This window comes from Staurois parvus, unplaced genomic scaffold, assembly GCF_062004578.1.
Source record: "Staurois parvus isolate SC_StPar_1 unplaced genomic scaffold, SC_StPar_1.0 ptg000063l, whole genome shotgun sequence".
Classification (NCBI taxonomy): Eukaryota; Metazoa; Chordata; class Amphibia; order Anura; family Ranidae; genus Staurois; species Staurois parvus.
Window position 1 is genome coordinate 734284 of NW_028317859.1, and position 23069 is coordinate 757352.

Below are 23069 nucleotides of genomic sequence, written 5' to 3' on the forward strand. Positions count from 1 at the left end.
TTAGGCCCAGTGAGAAGATTGTCATTGAGGGAGACACCTTCATGATGAGCACTTGAGTCAAAGACCACCCTAATTTGATCAGGCTTGTGAGGATGGTAGACACTAAAGCATGGTAAGTACCAACATTCTTCTCTTTCCGTAAGAGGAGGTGCAGGCTCAGCGTGATCTCTCTCAAACACCTTCTGCATAAAGTCCACAAAGTGCTTTTTCATCTCAGGCTTCTGGTTCAAACTGCAATTTAAAGAAACAAACTGGGATTCTGCAGGTACCCTATTGTTTGGAAGTCTCTTTCTTGGGGTACGAAATGGTAGAGGTGCTACCCAACTGTTGGAATCATCTTGGTAGAACTCTTTACTCATGGTTTTCAAGAATTCTTTGTCTTCTATGGTAGCTGCCAACTCATTGTCTTTAGTGGTTACCTCGAACATTGTGTTGCCGATTGTTGTCATTCCAGAAATTAAGAGCTTTCTTATTGTCTTGTATGATGTGCTGTTGTGCACCTTTTTCAAACAGTCTTTCTTTCACAATATATTTATATGGTCGTTGTGCAGAACAAGTTGTTTGGCAGGAAATGTGTTTTAAAGGAAGTAAATAAATTACCCACATTTTTGGTAAAATATAGAAGATGAGATTGTGCCAAGTAAATAGATACCCAACACGCCAAATCTTAAATTTGCCTATGAAATAGCAACACATTTCAGTACCCTATATTTTCTATAGGAGACACTTCAAAGCCCCTATAGGACATCAGTTTAGTGTTACTGAGGAGGTTTGGCGATAGAATTATTGCTCTCACCTCAGTGTGTGCGTCGATATGTAACATGTATCACAATCTACGTTTTCACATGTAGGCACCCTGACATGTGCGTTTACGTTCATATGTGCGCATATGTGGGGGTGCTAAAAAATTTTTGGGGAGTGATGGTATGTGCTTGGGTGTAACTTTATTTTTTTACAAAAAAAAATATTTTTTCTACCATTTTTATTAACCTCCTCGGCGGTCTGATTATTTCCGATTTTTTTGTGCTGAAAGCGGTACCATTTTTTTGCATGGAAATATGTAGTTTTTTATTGTAGGCTGTAATTTTTAGGAATAACTCACTGAAATCTGTACGAACAAGAGTCTAGTAAACATCCCGGGTAGGATAAAATTTGAAACATGAAATCATAAATTATAATTTAATAATCATAAAAAATAATAATATAATAATAAATTTAATTCAATAATATAATCAAACCAAAAACACTGAAATTTGAAATACAGAGGCAAATTCGCACATCGCTGAGCAAAGTCGCAAAATCGTTTTCAGTGTCTGATGACGAATTTCCCCACGAATCATTATCACTCAATTCTGCAAGTGGTTCTGATTTACTATTGCTGTTCTCTAGCTGGTCTAAAACCGCTTTTGACGTAAAGGGACGCTTTTTGGACGCCATGGAGTTTTCTAAGTTTCCAGGCAGAAAGAACAGTCAAAATGCAGGCAGGGCATAGGACAAAGCAGTAGGGACAAAATGTATGTGAAATGCATTGAAACTGCAATGTTTTACTATGTAATGACATTTTTTAAAAATTTCAAATTTGCCGCCTGTTCTGGCGCCGTAGGTCCCGACGTCACAGGGACCGGAACACGGAAGCCAGATGCCGGCATTGGTCGGAGGAGATGGCCAGGGACGCTGCAGGGGACACATCGTGGGACGAAGGACAAGGTAAGTGCTGCACGGACTCCCTGAGCAATGCCGCATGGTAAGCCCGAGGAAGCTCGGGGTTACCGCTCTTGGTAGTGAAATTTTACCCCGAGCTACACTCGGGAATACCGCTAAGGAGGTTAAACCCCCCCCAAAAAAACAGCATGGGGTCCCCCCTCTAATCCATAGCAGCACTCTTTAGGTCTGGCAGGAAGGTTAGGAAGGACCCTGCAGTAAACAATTACAAAAAAGTACATGGGGTTCCCCCTAAAAGCCATATTAGTCCATTTAGGCCTGGTAGGACCTTTAAGGGGAACCCTGCTTCCCAAAAATGGGGGGGGAAGCATGGGGTCCCCCCTTAAATTACTACCAGACCCTTGATCAGTAAAGTCGGGGTGAGTGAACTGTACCAGGCCACATGCCCTCAACATGGGGGCTCCCCCAACTTGTCCCCATGTGGATGGGAACAAAGGCCTCTTCCCCACACCCCTGGCCAGTGGTTGTGGGGGTCTGTGGGGGGTGACTTATCGTATTCTGGAAGCCCCCTTTAACAAGGGGCCCCCACATCCTGACCCCCCCTTGTGAATGAGTATGGCCTACCCATTCACCAAAAAGTGTAAATTGTGAATAAAAACACAACAGTTTTTGACCAATCCTTTATTAACCGCTTGCCGACCCGCCGCAGTGTTTTTACTGCGGCAGGGCGGCAACTGTGCGCACAACGCCGTCTTTAAATGGCGCTCTGCAAAACAGGTAGGGGGCACGCGCCCGCCCTACCCGTCCCGCAGATTGCGACAGTCCAGCGTCTCCCGGCGATTACCGGTAAACACTGACAGATCACACGGCTGCAGTGTTTACATTGCAGTTCTGCTATCTGTCAGTTCAGAGCACGCTGAACCTGAGAGAAGACTTTATCTCTCGGGATCAGCATGTTCCTGTGAAGTACACCCCCCCACCCACTAGTAAAACACTCCCCTCACACAGTTAACTCTTTCATTGAATAAAAATGTTAACCTCTTCCTCCCCAGTGCCATTAGTACAGTGTCAGTGGTTTTTTTTTGCTCTGATCACTGTATTGGTGTCACTGGGGATGTCAGTGACCCCAAGTCAGTTCCCCCCCATCAAAATGTCTGCCGCAGTCCCGCCATAAGTCACTGATCACTGTCATAAATCGCTGATCACCGCCATAAGTCGCTGATTGCCGCCATTATTAGTATAATAAAAAAAATCCCAGTATCTTTCCCGCCATTTGTAGACGCTATAACTTTCACATAAACCAATTAATTTACACGTATTGGGATGTTTTTTAGCAAAGACATGTTGCAGAATACATTTTGCCAGAAATTTATGACTAAATTTGATTTTTACATTTTTTACTGGACATGATTTATAGCAAAAAGTCCAAAATATTGTTATTTTTTTCTCAAAATTGTCAGACTTTTTTTTTTTATAGCGCAAAAAAAAACCGCACAGGCGATCAAATACCACCAAAAGAAAGCTCAATTTGTGGGGAAAAAAAGGATGTAAATTTAATTTAGGTGCAGTGTTGCATGACCTCACAATTGTCAGTTAAAAAAACGCAGCGACGTAACACAAACCACTTCTGTAACCGCTTCCTGACCGCCCTATAGCAGAAATACTACTTCTGTACAGGGCAGCATGGGTGCGCAAAATCATATATATATATATATATATATATATATATATACGTGAATTGCGCTCCCGTGGTTTTCACGCCCCTCCCAGATAGCATCAGATTGCCCGTCAGTACACCAGTTATCACATTTAACCCCTTGATTGCCATGCACAATAAACCTCCATTGCTAGTATAGTGTCTGAACGGATCAATATCTTTGATCAGATCAGTACTATACCAGCGTTCACATTAGTATAGCGTCCCCAAAAACGCAGTGTTAGCGGGATCAGCCCCGGCACGTGCCAGCACCTGCTTTTAACCCCTATGCTTACACCCCCCCTTCTTCTCCAGCAAGTGCGGTGTCAGTAGGTCACTGTCACTTGTTACATTGCACACAAAACCGCAGTGTTCGCAGAATCAGGCCTGATCTCTGTTAGCACTTGCCGGTAAATTTTGATGACTCTCATATGCAGCAGAGTGCCAGTACTAGTGCCGCTCTACCTTTTGATGAACTGGCGAGTACCAGCGGTCTAGTACATCCTGGTCTTTCACATACCACCTTGATTTTTGAAGCTGTTTTTCACGGAATATCTGTATGCGGTGATTGTGGATCAAAGCAATTTATATGCACAACAATTTATGCCGCCAACCCAAATTCAGACCTTGCCAGACCATTCGCATGGAAACTCATTACGGTTTTCGAATTTACATTTTTTTGGGCCTAACCCTCAACATGAGCATTACTAAAAGAAATGAATTGCGGTTGTATTGGTCCGCAGACCCGATTCATCATATGCCCATGTTCTCTGCTGCCATGGCCAGGCATAGATATGAGAGTATAATGTGTTTTATGCATTTCAACGACAATACACTCTGTCATCCTCGGGGTAACTCCCTTGCAAATCAACTTAACCAAAAATTTGCAGATGTCTATACTCCCCAGCAAAACATCTGCGTTGATGAGTCCCTGATTCATTTTTCTGACCACCTTGCATTCAAACAATTTCTCCCCTGCAAGCGTGCCAGATCTGGGGTCAAGATGTAGAAGACCTGTGAGAGGGCAACAGGCTAAGTTTTGGATTTACGAGGGAAAAGATAGTCACGTGGAGCCCCCTGGATGCCCAGACTACATGGGGAGCAGTGGCAAGATAGTTTGGGACTTGGTGTCATCCTTTTTCCATATGGGGTACCACTTATACGTGGACAATTTTTATTCAAGCGTGCCACTATTTAGACATTTGTTCAATCTTGGAACTGGCGCTTGTAGCAAAATGTGACCTAATGTGTGCCCACCATTAGAAGTGGGTGGATGCCGCATGGTATATTCTGTTCTGTCCCCACATGAAGGCGAATGAAGGTATAACAGATAATGGCTGCGTAACTTCCTACCTTCGTATCCAAGCAGTGCAGACCGGACCGGCAGATGCTCGGGTTAGATGGATCCAAACGTATACACGGGAATGAAATCAGCGTGGGTTTATTTGATTCAAATACAGCCACAAACGGTGATACAATACTGTAATGTAGTAGAGGTATTGATGCTGTCCTGTGATATCTTTCCTGAGGCTAACTGCTGGTCAAAAACTGATGCCTTCACAAGCCCAGGGTATTGAATGTCCTGTTTATGGCAGACATGCCAACCGTGACAATCCTTATCTTCGTGAGTATTGTGATAACATTTCGCAATGTGCACTAACCTTGCGATAGTTCTGACGAGTCTCAACCAACTGGAGAAATGTTCAAAGCGCTGGCAACCGAGGCTGGAGTTTTGCTTTGTTGCAGTGACTAATGCACTAACTTCAGTGTGGATTTCTGGATCATTATCCGGATCCTGGATGCTGAAAACTTCCTGTACACATGACTACTGCACCATAGATAGGCTTGTCCACTCCTACTTCCACCATTGCCTATCCATACCACCCCAAACCCCCCCTTTAACCAAATAAACTTTACAAAAACATGACACCATTTTGGAGTAAATGGCCAACATGGCCTTTTATTAACAACTTCACATTTACATACATCAACCGTTCCTTAACGGAAACCAAAGAATTGTTGTTGGTCTTCAAAGGCACCCACAAACGATCCAAAATGCACCTGCGGACAACCCTATACACTAGGCCTCCAGCCGCAACCAACCAGCTCGGAGACAACCATACCGTCCGCAGTGCAGCACCACCACCTTCCAGTTAAACCTTGGTTAACTGGAAATATCCACCGGGCCCCCCATACCACGGATGGGGTCCCACACCATTGTTTTCCTTCCAAGATGAGAACCGCCTCCAAAGACCAACAACCGCCCACGAACCAACATAAAACCCACCTCTCCAACCAGTGTCACCTTTTTTTTTTTTTTTTCGAGTTTCCTGCGCACCTGCCCCCGGACAAGACCCTATACCCAACCTAACAGGGAGGGCGGGAGGGAAGCTCTGGTCCTTGCACCCATCCAGCTGCACTGACGCCCCTTCCGCAGCAACCCCCACCCTACGGTGCCACAGACACCTCCTACACTCCACATCTGCCAATCCCGTAATTCCCAATCCATTCCCCACCCCTTGGAGCTAAATTTTAACCCTTTCCGTTCCCTACCACTCTGGGCCTAGTCATGTATGCCCTGCGCTATTTCCATTCTTCCCTATTCGCTACGGGCATTTCTTTCATCCGCCTGTCCTAGCAGAAACTCCGTACCTGTAAGCCAAGTAAAGTTAGTAAAGGAACCTACAGACATAGGTCTAGTGGCATGATATACTCCGAATGAAGGCAAGTACCAGCACTCGTCGTTCTTCCTTAAGGATGGAGCTGGTTCTGCATGGTTGTTACGGAATATTTTATCCATAAAGGCGATGATGTTTTCTCTCATTTCAGGCTTGCTGTTCATGGTACGCTGAAGAGAGTTAAATCCAGACAGAGCTTGTTCCCGGTTGTTCGGGAGTCTTACCCTGGTAGCTCGGAAGGGTAATGGAGAAACCCAGTGATTGGTTTCGTCTTTAAAGAACTCACTGTCCATTATCTTGACTAATTCTCTGTCCTCTACTGACAAGGCTACTTTATCGTCATCCTTGGTTGTATGAAAGACTGATCTCCCCAAGTTGTCGGCAAAGAGGGGGGTAATGACGTCAGGTGGTTGTATGAGGCCTGGAGACTTCTCTTTCACCTCACAGTGATGAGGACACGGCTTAATGCAAGTTGTGCGTTGATCTCCACGCACGTACGTTTTGAAGGAATCGATTCCTGGTTGATCTAAGCATACATTTCCTATGATTACCCATCCCAAGTCCAGTCTCTGGGCATATGGCGCATCGTCAGGACCATTACACTGTTGACGCACCTTGTGTACTCTTAGATTGTCTCTGCCGAGCAGGAGTAGAATCTCAGAGTTGATGTCCATAGGTGGGATAATGTTGGCTAGGTGCCTTAGGTGAGGTTGGTGAAATGCAGCTTCTGGGGTAGGAATCTCATCCCTATGGTTGGGTATTTGATCGCATTCGATCAGCGTCGGTAAGGGTATTTCCGTATCCCCACTGACAGGAGAAACGAATCCTTGTGCCCTTCTGCCACTAGTCTCTATGCAGCCTGAGCAGGTGTTTAAGGTATAGGGTTCGGATGGTCCCTTTATTCCAAAGGCTTTAAAGAATTTAGGACCTGCTAGGGACCGGTTGCTTTGGTCGTCGCTGATGGCATACATTTTTACTGCGTTTTCTGGTAGTCCCTCTGGGTAGACCTTGATTAGGTATATACGGGCACAACATTTCTCGCACTGGCCCTCCCCACATACGTCCAAGCATGAGCAGGAAACAGCAGTGGCTGCATTAGCGTAATCCTGGGGCTCCCCGCCATAACTTGGAACAGGACTGGTGGTGACGGCAGTGGGTGAATCTCTGGAGAGTGGGATTGGCTTCATAGCTGAGGCATGTCTTTCACTATGACACTCCTCACACTTGATGACAGATTTACAGTCCTTAGCCATGTGCTCCAATGAAGCGCAGCATCTGAAACATATCCCAAGCTCGGTGAGGATTTTCTTGCGCTCCTGTATGGTTTTGGATCTAAACCCTCTACATTTGTTCAGAGAGTGTGGTTTTTTTATGAATGGGACATTCACGATTGAAGGTCTTATCTCCTGATGAGGTAGTGTACTGTTTGCCCGTGGGTACTGCGGGAGATGGTAGGTTAGTCTTTCTAACACTCACGCTGTTCTTGAAGTCTCTGTGTTTATGCATGACGCTTTCATACCTTGATGATGATGTCGCTGAAGCTGTAGTGTTGAACTCCAGGAAGTCGAGGCTGGGGTCATTCCTCATCTGGGACTGTTCATCGATGAACCTACAGAAGTGAATAAATGGGGGAAAGGTGACGTCATGCTCTCTTTTGTACCTTGAGACTGATGCCGCCCACTTTTCTTGCAGACTGTATGGTAGCTTCACAACAATTGGGTTCACTCCATGAGCTGTATCCAGGTAGCACAGCCCGGACAGACAAGGGTCACCTTTGGAAAGCTCCAGTTCCATGAGCAGATCACTTAAGTCCTGAAGCTCTGGACATCCTTGAGACTGATCCTTGGAACGTTCTGCAGTCTCTTGAATAGGGCCTTCTCTATTGCTTCCGCACTGCCGAAGGTATGTTCGAGTCTCTGCCAGGCGGCAGCGAGACCTGCTTCTGCTTGTCCCACGTAGACAGTTCTGAGGCTCTTGACACAATTTGTGGAGCCTGGGCCCAGCCATTTGATCAAGAGGTCAAACTCCTGCTCTGCGGTTAGGTTGAGGTTAGTGATGGCGGCCTTGAAGGTTGCCTTCCAAGCTCTGTAGCTCTCTGCACGGTGATCAAATTTTGAGAGACTGGTGTTGATTAGCTCTCTGCTCACCGTAAACCTGGCAAACTCAGACATATCTGATTTCTCACTGATTGTTGCCATGACGACTTGTGATGCCCCTGGGGCGTATGGGCTGCCTGGCGTGAAGGGGTGAGATGCTTCCGGGTAGAATGATGTAGCGGCAGGGTTGAGCTTTTGTTTAGCCTCTGTAGATTGTGATGACTGCTGCTTGAGCTGTGAAGGTAGGCCAGAAAACACCTGATAGCGATCTTGCTGTAATACCTGTCCTTGAGAGGGCACATCCGGGTGACAGTTATTAGGTTGCTCGGGTGCTGTGGGTGGCACTGGTACCGCAGGTAGAGCTGACTTGGAGGTTTCAGTGTTGTCGGCTTGGACGGTACTGCAAACTAGGGGTGGCGCAGATAACTGACTCAGTATATAGTAACTGGTGCGATCAACTGGATCATCTATCTCCTGTGGTGGCGAGCAGACTGGATCAAGACCTTGGCTCAATGCTTGCTCAAGTAGTCTTACTTTAGCTAATGCAATTTCCTCCTGCATCTCTGATTCGAAAATCTTTATTCGAGCCTCTGCCCTCTTGGCCTCTGCCTCTGCCCTCTTGGCCCCTGCCTCTGCCCTCTTGGCCTCTGCTTCTGCCCTTGCAAGAGCTTCCTTTTCTGTGAAGGAGCGTCTCGCTTTGGATTGCTCTGCGTTTATGCGGGCCTCTAGTAATCTGTCGCTCGAGGCTGAGCTTCTTGAGCATGATGATCTGTATGACCGAGAGGAATGTTTAGATAAATTTGATCTGTGTGATCTAGTTTCTTGCAAATGTGAGATACGGAGTTCCACTTTACCTTTAACATCCAGCACCATGACGTCTCTTTGTCTGTCTATTGATTCTGCCTTGCTCAGTTCTGATAGGGCTTCATCGATATTAGAGTCTTTTAGAAAGGTTATATACCTTGTGGACAGTCTCTTGTATCTTTCATGAGCTGTGTCCAGCCGCCCGATGGCAACTTGTAAGCTTGTTGCATCACCTGAGGAGGATTTAAGTCCTGACATGAGGGAGGAAACTCATTCCCATTGCTCCTCTAGGTTATCACATAGCTCCTCTTTCGTGGTGTGATATTTTTCAATGACCTTTACCGTCGGTTTGAGAGAGCGTCTTGGTCGCACGACTTGTTCTGCTGGAAGTGTGGATTCTGTTCCCTGCCCTTTGTAATGATCAGTATCAGGTTGCATTTGCTTTATTTCATCACTAGGGAACTGTGCAAAGTCCTTTTCAGCCATTTTGACTTAAGGTGTGCTGTCTCTTTAAGAAAATGAACTTTTGAATTGGGGGCTGAAAATCGCAGCTCGGCTCCGATAGGGCACCTTGACAAAATTTCTAAGATGTTTAGAGTGAATTGCGGGGTTTTGGGGCGGCCACGGCAACGTAAGGAGCGTGCATAAACAGCACTTCTATTATGTGAGCAAAGGTTAATATAGGACGTAGAGAATGGCTTTGCGATTTGTGGAGGACTTCCAGGTGAGAGTATAGATACTGTGTATGTGCAGTGTTTCCGCATAGGCTTGTGGAACATGCACTGTAGCCGGGTAGATTTGCTGCAAGTGGGCCTGTTGCTAGGGAGATTCCTGAGTGTGGTACTGGACTCTGAGGGAATCTGTAGTGGGGTATGGACTTTAAGGCAGTTTTTGACTGTTCTGTCCCCACATGAAGGCGAATGAAGGTATAACAGATAATGGCTGTGTAACTTCCTACCTTCGTATCCAAGCAGTGGAGCAGACCAGACCGGCAGATGCTCGGGTTAGATGGATCCAAACGTATACACGGGAATGAAATCAGCATGGGTTTATTTGATCCAAATACAGTGACAAACGGTGATACAATACTGTAATGTAGTAGAGGTATTGATGCTGTCCTGTGATATCTTTCCTGAGGCTAACTGCTGGTCAAAAACTGATGCCTTCACAAGCCCAGGGTATTGAATGTCCTGTTACACGGCTATGAAGCACATAAAATGGCTGCAGGAAGTGCCTAGAACCAAGGCTGCCTAAAACCATATATATATATATATATATATGAGGAGAACAGCACATATTCTAATGGTGGGCATACCACACACTTTTTCTGGCAGAGATTTCTTCTCATTTTTTCATTCAGTCCACAGGCTGCATACAAAGAAAAGAGCATAGTATATATACCCAACAAGGACCAGCGACGTACTGGTACATCACTGGACTTTGAATGGTTATACCAGGATGATGCCTACAGCTGCAGGCATCATCCTGGTATTGTTTTTTTCAGTCGGCGATCGGCTTTCACGTAAAAGCTATCCTAGTGGCTAATTAGCTGCAGGATTGCTTTTACAAGCAGCGGGAGATGATGCCCCCCCTCCCCCGCTGCCTTCCACAGCCTTCTTGGGCAGTCTCCTGCCATCGGGGGAACCTGAGAATGCAGCCGGTGTTTCTGCCAGCTGACCATAGAGCTGAGTGGAGACCAGAGTGGTGCCAAGCATCTCTATAGTCTAAGAATTCAGAAGGTACAAGAATTTTATCACTTCAGTTTCGCAGGATATAAACAGCACCATTTGTAAATTGGGAAAGCATCTGATCACACCGATTTAGGTTTGATTAGATAATGTAAGGGCAGAGGAGATATCCAGAGTCTGATAGACCCCAGATTTCTCAAAAAAGAATATATGACAATGCCCATTGAAGTTATAGGGGATATTTGCATTCCCTGTTATAGCATTAAAAGTGATCAAAAAAAAAAATGAAAGGTACAATGTAAAAATATTAAACAAAAATCAAAATGACTAAAAAAAAAAAAATAAATCATCCCTCCCATGCACGCACACCTGTGTGCACAAGCCTTGACCCTGTGTCGGTATGTAAACAGTGGTTGCACCATGCATGTGAGGTATTGCCATGAACGTCAGATCAAGGGCAGTAATTCTAACACTAGACCTCCTCTGTAAATCTAAAATGGTAGCTTTAAAAGCGTTGCCTATGGATATTAAAAATGTTTGCAGTTTGTTGCCATTGCACGGGGCATGCGCAGTTTTAAAGCATGTTATGTTTGGTATCTCTTTACTTGGCATACCGTTATCTTTTATATTTTACCAAATAATTGGCCAATATATTGTGTTTTTGTTCATTAAAAGTAAAAAAAGTGTGTTTTTTTTTTTAAATTTGCTTTTGAAAAATCGCTGCGTGAGTACTATGTGCCATAAAAAGTTGTAGTACCCACCATTTTATTCACTAGGGTATCTGCTTTAAAAAATATATAATGTTTGGGGGTTTAAATTAATTTCCTAGCAAAAAATACTGATTTTTTTCATGTGAACAAAAAGTGTCAGAAAAGGCTTGGTCTTCAGGTGGTTAGAAGAGTGAGTGATGTGTGGCATAAACTTCTAATGCTGGGCATAGAATGCCCCCACCCCCCCCAAAACGACCCCTTTTTGGAAAGTAGACACCCCAAACTATTTGCTGAGAGGCATGTTGAATCAATAGAAGAATTTATAAGTTTTTGGAAAATGACAAAAAAAAATATTTTTTTTTTACACAAAATTGTCACTTAATTGATTTACTGCTCACAAATGCCATGGGTATATGTGGAATTACTCCCCAAAATACATTCTGCTACTTGTCCTGAGTATGGGGGTACCACATGTGAGAGACATTTTGGCAGTCTAGCCAAGTACAGGACCCCAAAATCCAATAAGCACCTTCAGGCTTTTAAAGGGCTTTATTTCCTCATTATACTTCCAGACTACTTATCACAGTTTTGGAGGCCCTGAAATGCCAGGATAGAACCTAAGCTCCCCACATGACCCCTTTTTGGAAAGTAGACACCCCAAGGAATTTGATAAAAAGCACGGTAAGTATTTTGCAGATCTCATTTGTTGCCACAAGTTTTTGGAAAATGAAGAAAAAAAACAAAAACATATTTTTTCTATTCTTTTTTATATTTCAAAACCTTGGGGTGTCTACTTTCCAGAAAGGGGTCATTTGGGGGGGGGGGGGTGGTGCTATCCTGGCATGTCAGGGCCTTCAAAACTGTGAGAGGTAGTGAGGAGGTGTAATGAGGAAGTTATGCACCTTCAGGCTTTCAAAGTGGTCATTGGATTTCAGGCTCCTGTATGTGGCTAGGCTCCCAAAAAGTCTCACACACGTGGTATCCCCTTACTTGGTAGAAGTAGCAGAATGTGTTTTGGGGTGTAATTCCACATATACCCATGGTTTGTGCGAGAAATAAATAATTTAAATGACAACTTCGTGTAAAAAACAACTTCGTGTCATTTTCCAGAAACTTGTGGAAAAAAAAAATTTTCCATGGACTCAATATGCCTCTCAGCAGATAGCTTAGGGTGTCTACTTTCCGAAAAGGGGTCATTTGAGGGTATTTGTACCCTGGTATTTTGGCACCTCAAGAAATGTGATAAGGAGTCAGAAAGTAAAAGCTGTGTAAATTCCATTATCTATACCATATTTTGTAGACGCTATAATTTTCACACAAAGCAATCAATATACACTTATTGGGATTTTGTTAACCAAAAGCATGTAGCAGAATACATTTTGGCCTAAATTTATCACAAAATTTTAGTTTTTTTGGATATTTGTTATGACCGAAATGAGAAAGTATTGTTTTTTTCAAAACATTTTTTTTTTCTTCAAAACTTTTTCTGGTTATAGCGCCAAAAATAAAAAGTGCACGTTATCAAATACCACCAAAATAAAGCTCTATTTGTGTGAAAAAAGGACATAAATTTCATTTATGTACCGTATTGCATGACTGCGCAATTGTCCGTTAAACTAGCGCAGCGCTGTATAGCAAAAAAATGGCGTAAATTGCAGTATCTATACCATAGTTTGTAGACCCTATAACTTTCACACAAAGCAATCAGTATACACTTATTGGGACTTTTTTTTACCAAACACATGTAGCAGAAAACATTTTGGCCTAAATTTATAACTACAGTTGTGTTCAAAATAATAGCAGTCAGACATCACTAACCTGATCAATTACTGTTTTTGGTAGAAATGATATTTCTACATGGCAAATAATTTATTAGCAGGTGTAGTAGAGTAATAGAAATCCAACGGACCCAACAGTCCTGACATGCATGCTGCTGATTCTGTGTAATTGAATCACTAATTGAAAGGGGCATGTTCAAAATAATAGCAGTGTGGAGTTCTATTAGTGAGGTCATTCATTCTTTGAAAAACAGGTGGCAATTATTGCCCTTATTTAAGGAAGGAAGGCAGCAAATGTACATGCTGGTTACAGTGCATTTCTCTCTGAAATTCTGAGGAAAATGGGTCGTTCCAGGCATTGTTCAGAAGAACAGCGTACCTTGATTAAAAAGTTGATTGGAGAGGGGAAAATATATAAAGAAGTGCAGAAAATGATAGGAAGCTCAGCTAAAATGATTGCAAATGCTTTAAAATGGCAACCAAAACCTGAAAGACGTGGAAGAAAGCGAAAAACTACCATTGGAATGGATAGAATAGCCAAAATGGCAAAGACTCAGCCAACAATCAGCTGCAGGCAGATCAAAGAAGGTCTAAAGTTACCTGTGAGTACTGTTTCAATTAGAAGACGCCCATGTGAAGCCAAGCTATCTGCAAGAAGCCCCCGCAAAGTTCCACTGTTGAAAAAAAGATGTGCTGAAGAGGTTACAATTTGCCAAAGAGCACATTGACTGGCCTAAAGAGAAATGGCGCAACATTTTGTGGACTGATGAAAGTAAGATTTTTCTTTTTGGGTCTAGAGGCCGGAGACAGTTTGTCAGACAGCCCCCAAACACTGAATTCAAGCCACAGTACACTGTGAAGACAGTGAAGCATGGTTGTTTCTCATACTACGGTGTTGGGCCTATTTAATACCAGGGATCATGGATCAGTTTGAATACATCAGAATGCTTCAAGAGGTCATGCTGCCTTATGCTGAAGAGGAAATGCCCTTGAAATGGGTGTTCCAACAAGACAACGACCCCAAACACACCAGTAAACGTGCAACATCTTGGTTCCAGACCAACAAGATTGACGTTATGGAGTGGCCAGCCCAATCCCCGGATCTTAATCCAATAGAACACTTGTGGGGTGACATCAAAAATGCAGTTTCTGACCAAGAAATTGAGAAGAACTATGGAATGTAGTCCAATCATCCTGGGCTGGAATACCTTCACAGGTGCCAGAAGTTGGTTGACTCCATGCAACACAGATATACAGCAGTTCTCAGAAACAGTGCTTACACAACTAAATATTAAGTGATTCAAAGGAAAGCAAAATCTTCAAACATTATTCAGTTTATATAGTGAATGTTTGAGTTTGTGAAGAAGAATACAAACACTGCTATTTTTTTGAACAGTCTAATATTCACTTTTCTTCAATTTTTTTTAGAGGAACAACACAAATTTGCTATATTTTTCTTCATGTTTTGTTTTGAAATAGAATGTGTAGTGTTCCCAATGCATTTGTGTGCATGGAAATAAAAGGTATTAGAAGGATTTTGAGCTTTATTCACTTTTTTCAACACACTGCTATTATTTTGAACACAACTGTAACTTTGAGTTTACTATATATTTTTTATAGCTGAAAGTAAAAAATATTGTTTTTCTTCAAAGTTTTAGTTTTTTTTTGTTTATAGCGTGAAAAATAAAAAGCGCACAGGTGATCAAATACCACCAAATGAAAGCTCTGTTTGTGTGAAAAAAAGTACCAAAGGTGATCCGTGCGGGATGGATGGATCGTCGGGTGAAGTAAGCATAGTCAGACAGGCCGGGTCGGTATCGTGTGGGCAGAGTGGTACAGGAGGAGCAAGCAGAGAATGGTCGGGGTCACAAGCCAGGTTCAGCAGGTAGCGGGCAGCGCGGTACCGAGGATCAGGCAGAAGGATGGTCAGGCAAGCCAGGGGTTCAACAGGAGATGGTCAGAAGAGGTCAGGATCAAAGCAGGGTCAGCAACAAGGCAGGAACACAGGATACCAGGTACAGGGGCTCATGGGAAACATACACCAAGGCCCCGATCACAGGCCTGGTCATTCCTTATATGCACCTCCTGCAATCAGCCTCAGGTGTTTTGGCTGATTGCAGGAATGAGCTTCTGGTTGCTGAGAGCACCCGCTGGCCAGCTCTGGTACTGCAACCCACAAGGCAGGTGAGTCCCACCACTATTGGCGAGTCCATTCCTGACACTTTCCATTCCAGGAAATGGACTTTTAGTCTCTAGCCATAAAAGCTATGAGTATCTTTTTGTTGTGTTCTTCCCAGGAAATTCTGCTTTTTGTTTTCGTTTTGGGTAATGTTTATACCTATTTATTTATTTATTTACATTTACATTTTTATACTTTTGTATATAACCTTTGGTTTGCTGTTTTGTATGAATTTAATACAATAAAAAATCTCCATTCCTGACACTGTGGGGAGAGGCTGTGTGAAAAGCTGCTCTGTTGAGCTCCAGGAAGGCTGGAAAGCCAGGGGCTTGATTGCTCCAACTAAGCCCAGGAAGGATGTCGGGTCCTGGGCCTGGACCTGCTGGAGGAAGGCCCCCTGAGGGGCCTAGTACCGGTGCCGATCTCTCCACCATTGAGGACCTGGGAACAGCCCCAGGGGAAGGGGGGAAGGTTACAGAGAGTACCGTGACCGTGTGGCGGCCCGTATCTGTACGGTTGAAAAAGAGGACGCAAAGCTAGTTAAGCTTAACTTGGAGTTGAAAAAGCTCAGCAGTTCCTATGATTGGGTATGGAGCTCGAAACATCAGAGTATGAAGCCGGGCCTGGAGGCCCTTGAGCAAAGGGTATCCCTGCAAGGGAAGTATGTTGCGGCTCTAAAAAAAAAAAGCGGCGTGTTGCGGGAGAAATACTCCAATGATAGCCGTTTTAAGACCGCCAGGAGTAGGCGCGTGGCGGCAGCTAGAGGCACGGTGGGCATGGGATCCTCGATGGAGGAATTGTCCGATGCACCGGTGGCAGAGGGAGAGAAGGAGCAGAGGCCGGTTGAGCCGCTGCTGAAGACCAGAAAGTGGCGCCGGTAGTTATGGAAGATGTTGAGAACGCGGATGGGTCAGGTTCCCTCCCCCCTGGGCAGCAGAGCGGGGATTGGGGCTGTCGTGTGCAGGAGGCGGAGTCGGCAGGAGAACTGCACTTTGTACAGGAAGTGGGATCCGGGTTACACAGACACCGTTTCTGGTTCGCTTGTGAAGAATCGTGTGTTGATGGGGAAGATGACATGGTGCCCTGCAAGCCTGCACAGCCGGTGGTGAAAGAGAGGGCAGTCATTGTTAAGCTGGAAAGAATCCCGTGCTCGCTGGAAAGCAGCCTGGTGGCGGAGGCCGGCGGACGGGTAGTTGGAGACGCCCAACAGGACTCTGAGATGGTGCGAGGAGGCGGGGTCATGGTGGACGTTAATAGGGTAGCGGCTGTATCTTCTGTTCCTGCTGATTCGACCCCGTCGGGGGCTGAGTCCGCCCTTAGTGGGGTCCCTGTCCTGTTAGATCCAGTGTCTGCTGGCCTAGTCCCGCAGAATCTCCTGTCTGCTAAGCCTATTCCTTTGGCCCAGGTTCCCCCGGTTGTTGCCCAGCAGTGGTCCCGCCCACAGGGCTCGGGCCCTCAGGCTCATGCGCTCCCTTGTTCCGTTCCCCTAGATCCGCCCCCTTAGGGTCAGGTTGCCCCCGCTGTGGTCCCGTCTGTTTCCGGCCCTCCTGCAGTGGGTGCCCCTACACCAGCACCTGCTTTTAGTTATTCGGCGGTAGTAAGGGGTGGGCATGAGCAGGCTAGGCCCATCCAGTCCCGGGCGGGTAACTTGCAGACCTCAGCAATTAGGAGGAATGTTGTGCAGCTAAAGTGGACCGGGGAAGGCTCTGCTCTAACCAGGAAGGAGGTAATTGATCGGGTGCTAAATATGGGGTTTAGGGCGACAGACATCTTCTCCTTTATTGCCCCGGTGGGGACCGGGGAGTATGATATTTATTTTATGAGGCCTGAGTTGTTAGACCTATCCTAGCAGAAGTATGAAGCCACTTACTTCACAAATCCTAGGTGGGTGGGCCTGACCCCTAAGCTAATCTCCCGTCAGACGCTGATAAAGAAAGTTACCATCCTCATGAGGAACGAGTCCATTCCAACATCCAATATTGTGGTGTGGCTGGAAAGATATGGAAAGGTGATGGGGGCCCTGAGTAAAATAGTGGATGAGAGGAATATGGACAGGTGGGTGGACAACTACCATCCGCCTAAGGGTGGAGGGTAACATATTACAACATATTCCGTCATCAGCCTTCCTAGGGAGGGACCGGCTTATCATCTTTTATGCCGGTCAGCCACGGGTATGTCACCGGTGCGGTGGCAAGGGTCATTTTGCTGCCACATGCCCTGTGATCCGCTGCTCCCTATGCCAGGAGATTGGACACCTGGCTAGGGACTGCAACATTATCAGATGTAATCTGTGTGGTTGGGCATTCATACAGCCAGTGTCCTGAGGCCCTCCGCAACCTCTCTGATAGGGAGTTGGCAGCGGAGTTGGATAGAATGGAGGCTGAGGAGGCGGAGGTGGTGGCAGAAAAAGTCGCCTTGGCCTCAGCAGCATCTGCAGTGAGGGTGGAGGAGGGCCGGCTTGGCCCCACTGTCCCCATTCCCCCGGTTAAGCCCCCTCCTACTAAGTCTGTTCCCGTTGAGTCTCAGGTGGGCTCCCCAGTTGTTCCAGTCTTTCCTCAGAGGAAAGGGGGCAAGGTGACAAAGGCAGCCAAAGGGGCTGGGGTGGTAGATTTAAATTCTGGAAGGTCCTCTGTGCCAGCTCCCCCGGTTCTTCCCCCACTACAGCGGAGTAAAGTGTCCATCAGGAAACCTCAGGGGTCCCAGGGTCCGGTTCAGGGCGGGCAGGATGGGGCTCAGGGGAAGGGTGGTCAGTGGTAGGAGGGAGACGCAACAAGCCTGTGCTCTCTCCGGCAGGGTCGGTTTCTTCTCTGGAGGTGGAGGGACCGGCCTTGGGTAACATGTTTGGGGCTCTGTCAGGGGAGGAGGAGGAGTCGGTTGGCTTTCCTTCCCCGATGGAGGATGAGGAGGCAGTAGGGACCCAAAAGAGACCTGGGGACTGCCCAAAAAAAGTTAAGAAGAGGGTTAAGAAATTACCTTAATGGCTGTTCCCGCTCCGTTAAAGGTGGCAACGATTAATGTTGCCAGCCTAAAATCTGTAAGCTCTAGAAGTACGGCCTTATTTTTGCTCAGTGATATTGGTGCTGATGTTTTATTTTTGCAGGAGACCAGGCTGGGCAGCCTTGCTGACATACATCTAGCAAAAAGGGAGTGGAGGTGTGGCCCCTCCTACTGGTCTCTTGCGGCCGAGCCTTACAGCGGAGTTGCGGTCCTTTTTACCGGCATGGTAACTTGCCAGCGGGTCATTGAGGTGGAGATCAGAAGATGCATGGTCCTTGACGTCCTTTTGAAGGGGCACGAGTTGAGGCTGATTAATATCTATGGACCTCAGACTAAGTGGGATAGGAAGCGCCTCTTTAAAAAGATTAAACCCTTTCTTTTTACGTCCCGACAGGTTGTTTTTGGAGGTGATTTCAACACCATCATTAGGCCTAAGGACAGGAAAGGCTTCAAGGACAGGTTGGGATATGACAGCGTTTATTTAAATGCGATAGTCAGGGAAGCAGGTCTAGTGGACGCCTTGGTTAAGTGCAGCCTGGACAGCACGGGGTTAACTTTTAGGAGAGGCAGAAGTGAGAGTAGGATAGACAAGTTTTTTTTGAAGGAGGACTCTGCCTGCTTGGCACCTGTGTGTCAGGCGGTGGAGTTTTCTGACCACCTTTTGCTTACTATATCTTTGAACGTCTCGGATACTCCACTGAAGGGGAGGGGTGTCTGGAGATTGAATTCATCTCTGCTGGACGACGAGGATGTGAGACGATCCTTCGAGGACTTTTTCCAGGCTCAGGAGACCGTGCTGGATTTTTGTGACAGTAAGTCAGAATGGTGGGAGCTCACCAAGGTGCGGATTGGCGGGTTTTTCAAGGCCCTAAGTAAGCGTAAGCAATTTAATAGATATGTTGCCTACCAGTGGTTAAGGAGGAAACTCGATCATCTTGTCTCTGAGGGTGGAGATTCTGGGGCAATTTCGGAGGTCAAGCTTCTCCTTAGGAAACATTAATATGATCGGCATAAAAATATTAAAACCTCCTGCGCTTCAGATGAATGTAAAACCTTAAGCTGCCAGCACCCTCCTTTTTACCAAAAAGTGCATAAATAGAAATATTAATGAAAATGGTGTAGCGCTAGAAAAATCCCACTATGTATAAATAAATGTGCATATATGGAACCTAAACTCATAAATAGAGAGATATATATACATATATATGCTCTCAGATATCACACAGATACACATGCATAAAAATGATAATAATCCCCTTGTGCATCCCCCTATGGGGAAGACAACACGTGACTAAATACTTATATAGTGGTTACACTCAAGGTCATGCAAAAATAACATACTACAATAAGTGATAATAGTGAATAATAAGCAGTCCACTTCAAGCAAAAAACTGTGAGCCTTTGAAAACCGTGAGAGTGCCACTGGTGCCACAATCCTATAATGGTCTGAGTGCCTCCTCACCTCCCCGCACTGACCACAAGGGCCAATATGCCTTGTTTTATATGGGATGTATCCCTCAGGAGCCAACCGGTCTACAGGTCCACAGTTGATCCCACATCAAACGCTGTCATCCAAAAAGAACACCTCCAGCCGCTGTATGGTGGTGGTTCCTTACCACCAGATGATGCTCAGAGACACAAACAGAGATCTCCCATAGCGTAATACAGTAATGTTTATTGAAAAGGATAGTATAAAAATGCCCACTCACATATCCACAGTCGATTTATCGCATAATATAAATCCTCATGGTATCCTTGTGTTGTGGGTGTATCTGGAGTCCCAATATGGCGCGTACGTCGGAAGTGACGTCACCGCGTACCAGAAATGTCGTCAGGGCGTACCAACGCGTTTCGTCACGGATAACACGTGACTTCATCAGGGCACTGGATCATCTGGCTCGACAGCGGGCACCGGGTCATCTGGCTCAACAGCGGGCACCGGGTCATCTGGCAGGACAGCGGGCGCCGGGTCATCTGGCAGGGCAGCGAGCGCCGGGTCATCTTGCAAGACAGCGGGCACTGGGTCATCTGGCAGGACAGCGTGCAACGGGTCATCTGGCTCGACAGCGGGCAGCGGGTCATCAGGCATTGGTTCATCTGGCTTGACAGCGGGCTCCGAGTCATCTGGCAGGACAGCGGGCACCAGGTCATCTGGCAGGACAATGGGCACCGGGGCATCTGGCAGGACAATGGGCACCGGGGCGTCAGGCTGGATAATGGACACCGGGGCATCAGGCTGGATAACGGACACCGGGGCATCAGGCTGGATAACGGACACCGGGGCATCAGGCTGGATAACGGGCACCGGGTCATCAGGCTGGATAGCGGGCATTGGGTCATCAGGCCTGATAGGATCATCAGGCTGGGTAGCGGGCACCAGATCATCAGACGGGATAGCATCATCAGGCTGGATAGGGTCATCAGGCTGGGTAGAGTCATCAGGCTGGGTAGAGTCATCAGGCTGGGTAGGATCATCAGGCTGGGTAGGATCATCAGGCTGGGTAGCGGACACTGGGTCATCAGGAATCAGGGCATCGGGCGGGACAACAGAAGACAGGTTCTCAGATGGCAGGCTGACCGATTTGGATACTGGCAGGATGGTACTGGTTGGAAAGAATTTTTGCTTCTTCTTGGGTTTAGTTACTGAAGCACTGCAAGTAAATGCAGGTCTATAAATGGAGGGAGCAGCTGAAGACAGAGAAGAGCTGGAGGATGGAACAGAGGAGGGAGCAGTTGCTACAGAGGGCTTCTTTACAGGGTTAAAGTCAGGATAGGTGTAGCGAGTGGGAACAGGGTACTGAAATGTGGTTGATAGCAGGGTATACTGGGCTGGAACTGGGGGTGCTGTCGGGAATGCAGGAATAGAGCTTTGAAAAAATGGATTAGAAGCGGGACTGGGTTTTTGCAAGCTGACTGAGGCTGGATGTAACAAATCTGACCATGTCTGTAATGCCGGTTGAACAAAGCTTAGCTTACACGTAGCCTGGCTGACCAAAGACTGCACTGCGTTTATACAATCCAGAAGCACATGTGATGGACAAGCTGAATAATGCTCAAAGAAGCAATTTGGATCATCCTCCAACAACCATACCAGTGACTCTACTTGATCTGCACTAAATGGTGGAGAAAGTCATCCCTGCTTTCAGGGGTACTGGACAGAGCCAACTCAGTACAAGCCTGGATCAATGGCTGGACCTCAGAAAACACTGTGCCCTGATCTACTAGCGAATAAGCAACCCGCATCCCTGGCCCACTCCTTCAGAATCTGATAGCAGTACTCTCTGTCTTCTATTGCTAGCAGAGACAAGTACAAAACCTCCTCCGGATGCATCCTTCCCCAACAACAAGCCAAGATGGCTTCCCTGTGCAGCCTCTTCTGGTCAGGATTGGCCTTGGTGTTATGTCAGGGATCCAGGTATGACCAGAGGTGTGTGGACTGACACAGGGAATGGCAGGCTTCAGGAGTGATGAAATAAGAATATAATTTACTAAGAACTACACGAGTATACAAACGCACAGTATAAAAGAAAACCAAACCTCCAACTAATGTTAGTATGTTCAGGAACACTGACAGGCGTAGTCAGGGCTGGAGAGGTAGAGTGGTCAGGCAGGCTGGGTCAGGAACAATCGGGCAGACAAGGTACAAAAGGAGCAGGCAGGAGAAAGGTCAGGAATAGCCGGGGTCAGTGCAGGCGGAGTTGGATCAGTGTCAGAGTCAAGCAGAGGAAACAGGCAGGCAGACGACAGGATCAGGTACAGGGTCTCATGGGAAATAAACACCACGGCGCTGATTGCAGGCCTAGTCCTGCTTAAATACACCTCCTGCAATCAGCCTCAGGTGATGGCTTGATTGCAGGAGTGAGATCCTGGCTGCTGAAAGCACCTGCTGGCAAGCACCGGTACTGCAGCCCACACAGCAGGTAAGCCCCATCACCACCAGCGGTGAGTCCTTGTGGAGAGGTTGTGCTGGACTGTGCTCTGCTGAGCTCCAGGAAGGCCCTAGAAGCCTGGGGCTAAAGTGCCTTGCCCAGCCCAGGCAGGATGGCGGATCCTGGGCCTGGGTCCAGTGCTGGGAGGCCCCGGAGGGGTCTAGTACCAGTCCCAGCTTTCCACCAGTGGAGGACCTGGGAACGGCCCCTAGGAAGGGGGAAAACTACTCGCAGTATCGGGACCATGTGGCTGCCCGGGCTAAGGCGGTGGAGAGGGAAGAGGCCAAGCTCGGTAAGTTCAGTTTGGAGCTGAAGAAGCTCTGGTCACAGTATGACCATGTATGGAGCTCCAAACTTGAGGCAATGAAGCCAGGCCTGGAAGCGTGTTTCCCAGCAAGGAAAATATGTAACGGCGCTGAAGCGCAAGAGTGGAATCCTCTGGGAAAAGTACCAGAATGACACCAGATTCAAAACCGCAAGAAGCCGCAGTATTGCAGCTGTGAGGGGCCCGGTGGAGGAGGCCCCCTCCGAGGAGGAATTGTCAGAGGAGCTCATGGTGGAAGGTGAGCAGGTGCAGGGGCCGGCTGAGCCCGCTGCATCTTCCCAGCATGGCACTGATCCTAATAAGGAAGATGCGGTGGCCGCGGCAAGTGCGGGAGAGTCTGGTTCCCTCCCCCTTGGGCAGCAGCAGTCGGCTGATTGGGGGACACAGATGGAGGAGGCGGAGGCAGCGGGAGAGCTTTGCTTTGACAGGGAAGTGGGGCAGGTTCTACGGGTGGATGCCTTCCGCTTTACCTCGGAGGAGTCTGATGGCGAAGTGGAGGAAGTGACGTCATGGAAGTCACAGAAGCC

General features: G+C 46.7%; 1 protein-coding gene across 1 annotated transcript in view; it reads left to right on the top strand.

Annotated features, from left to right (window-relative positions):
- The window catches only part of HSD17B1 (hydroxysteroid 17-beta dehydrogenase 1), a 140333-nt gene that overhangs the window by 35649 nt on the left and 81615 nt on the right, over positions 1-23069 (top strand). The window lies entirely within an intron of this gene.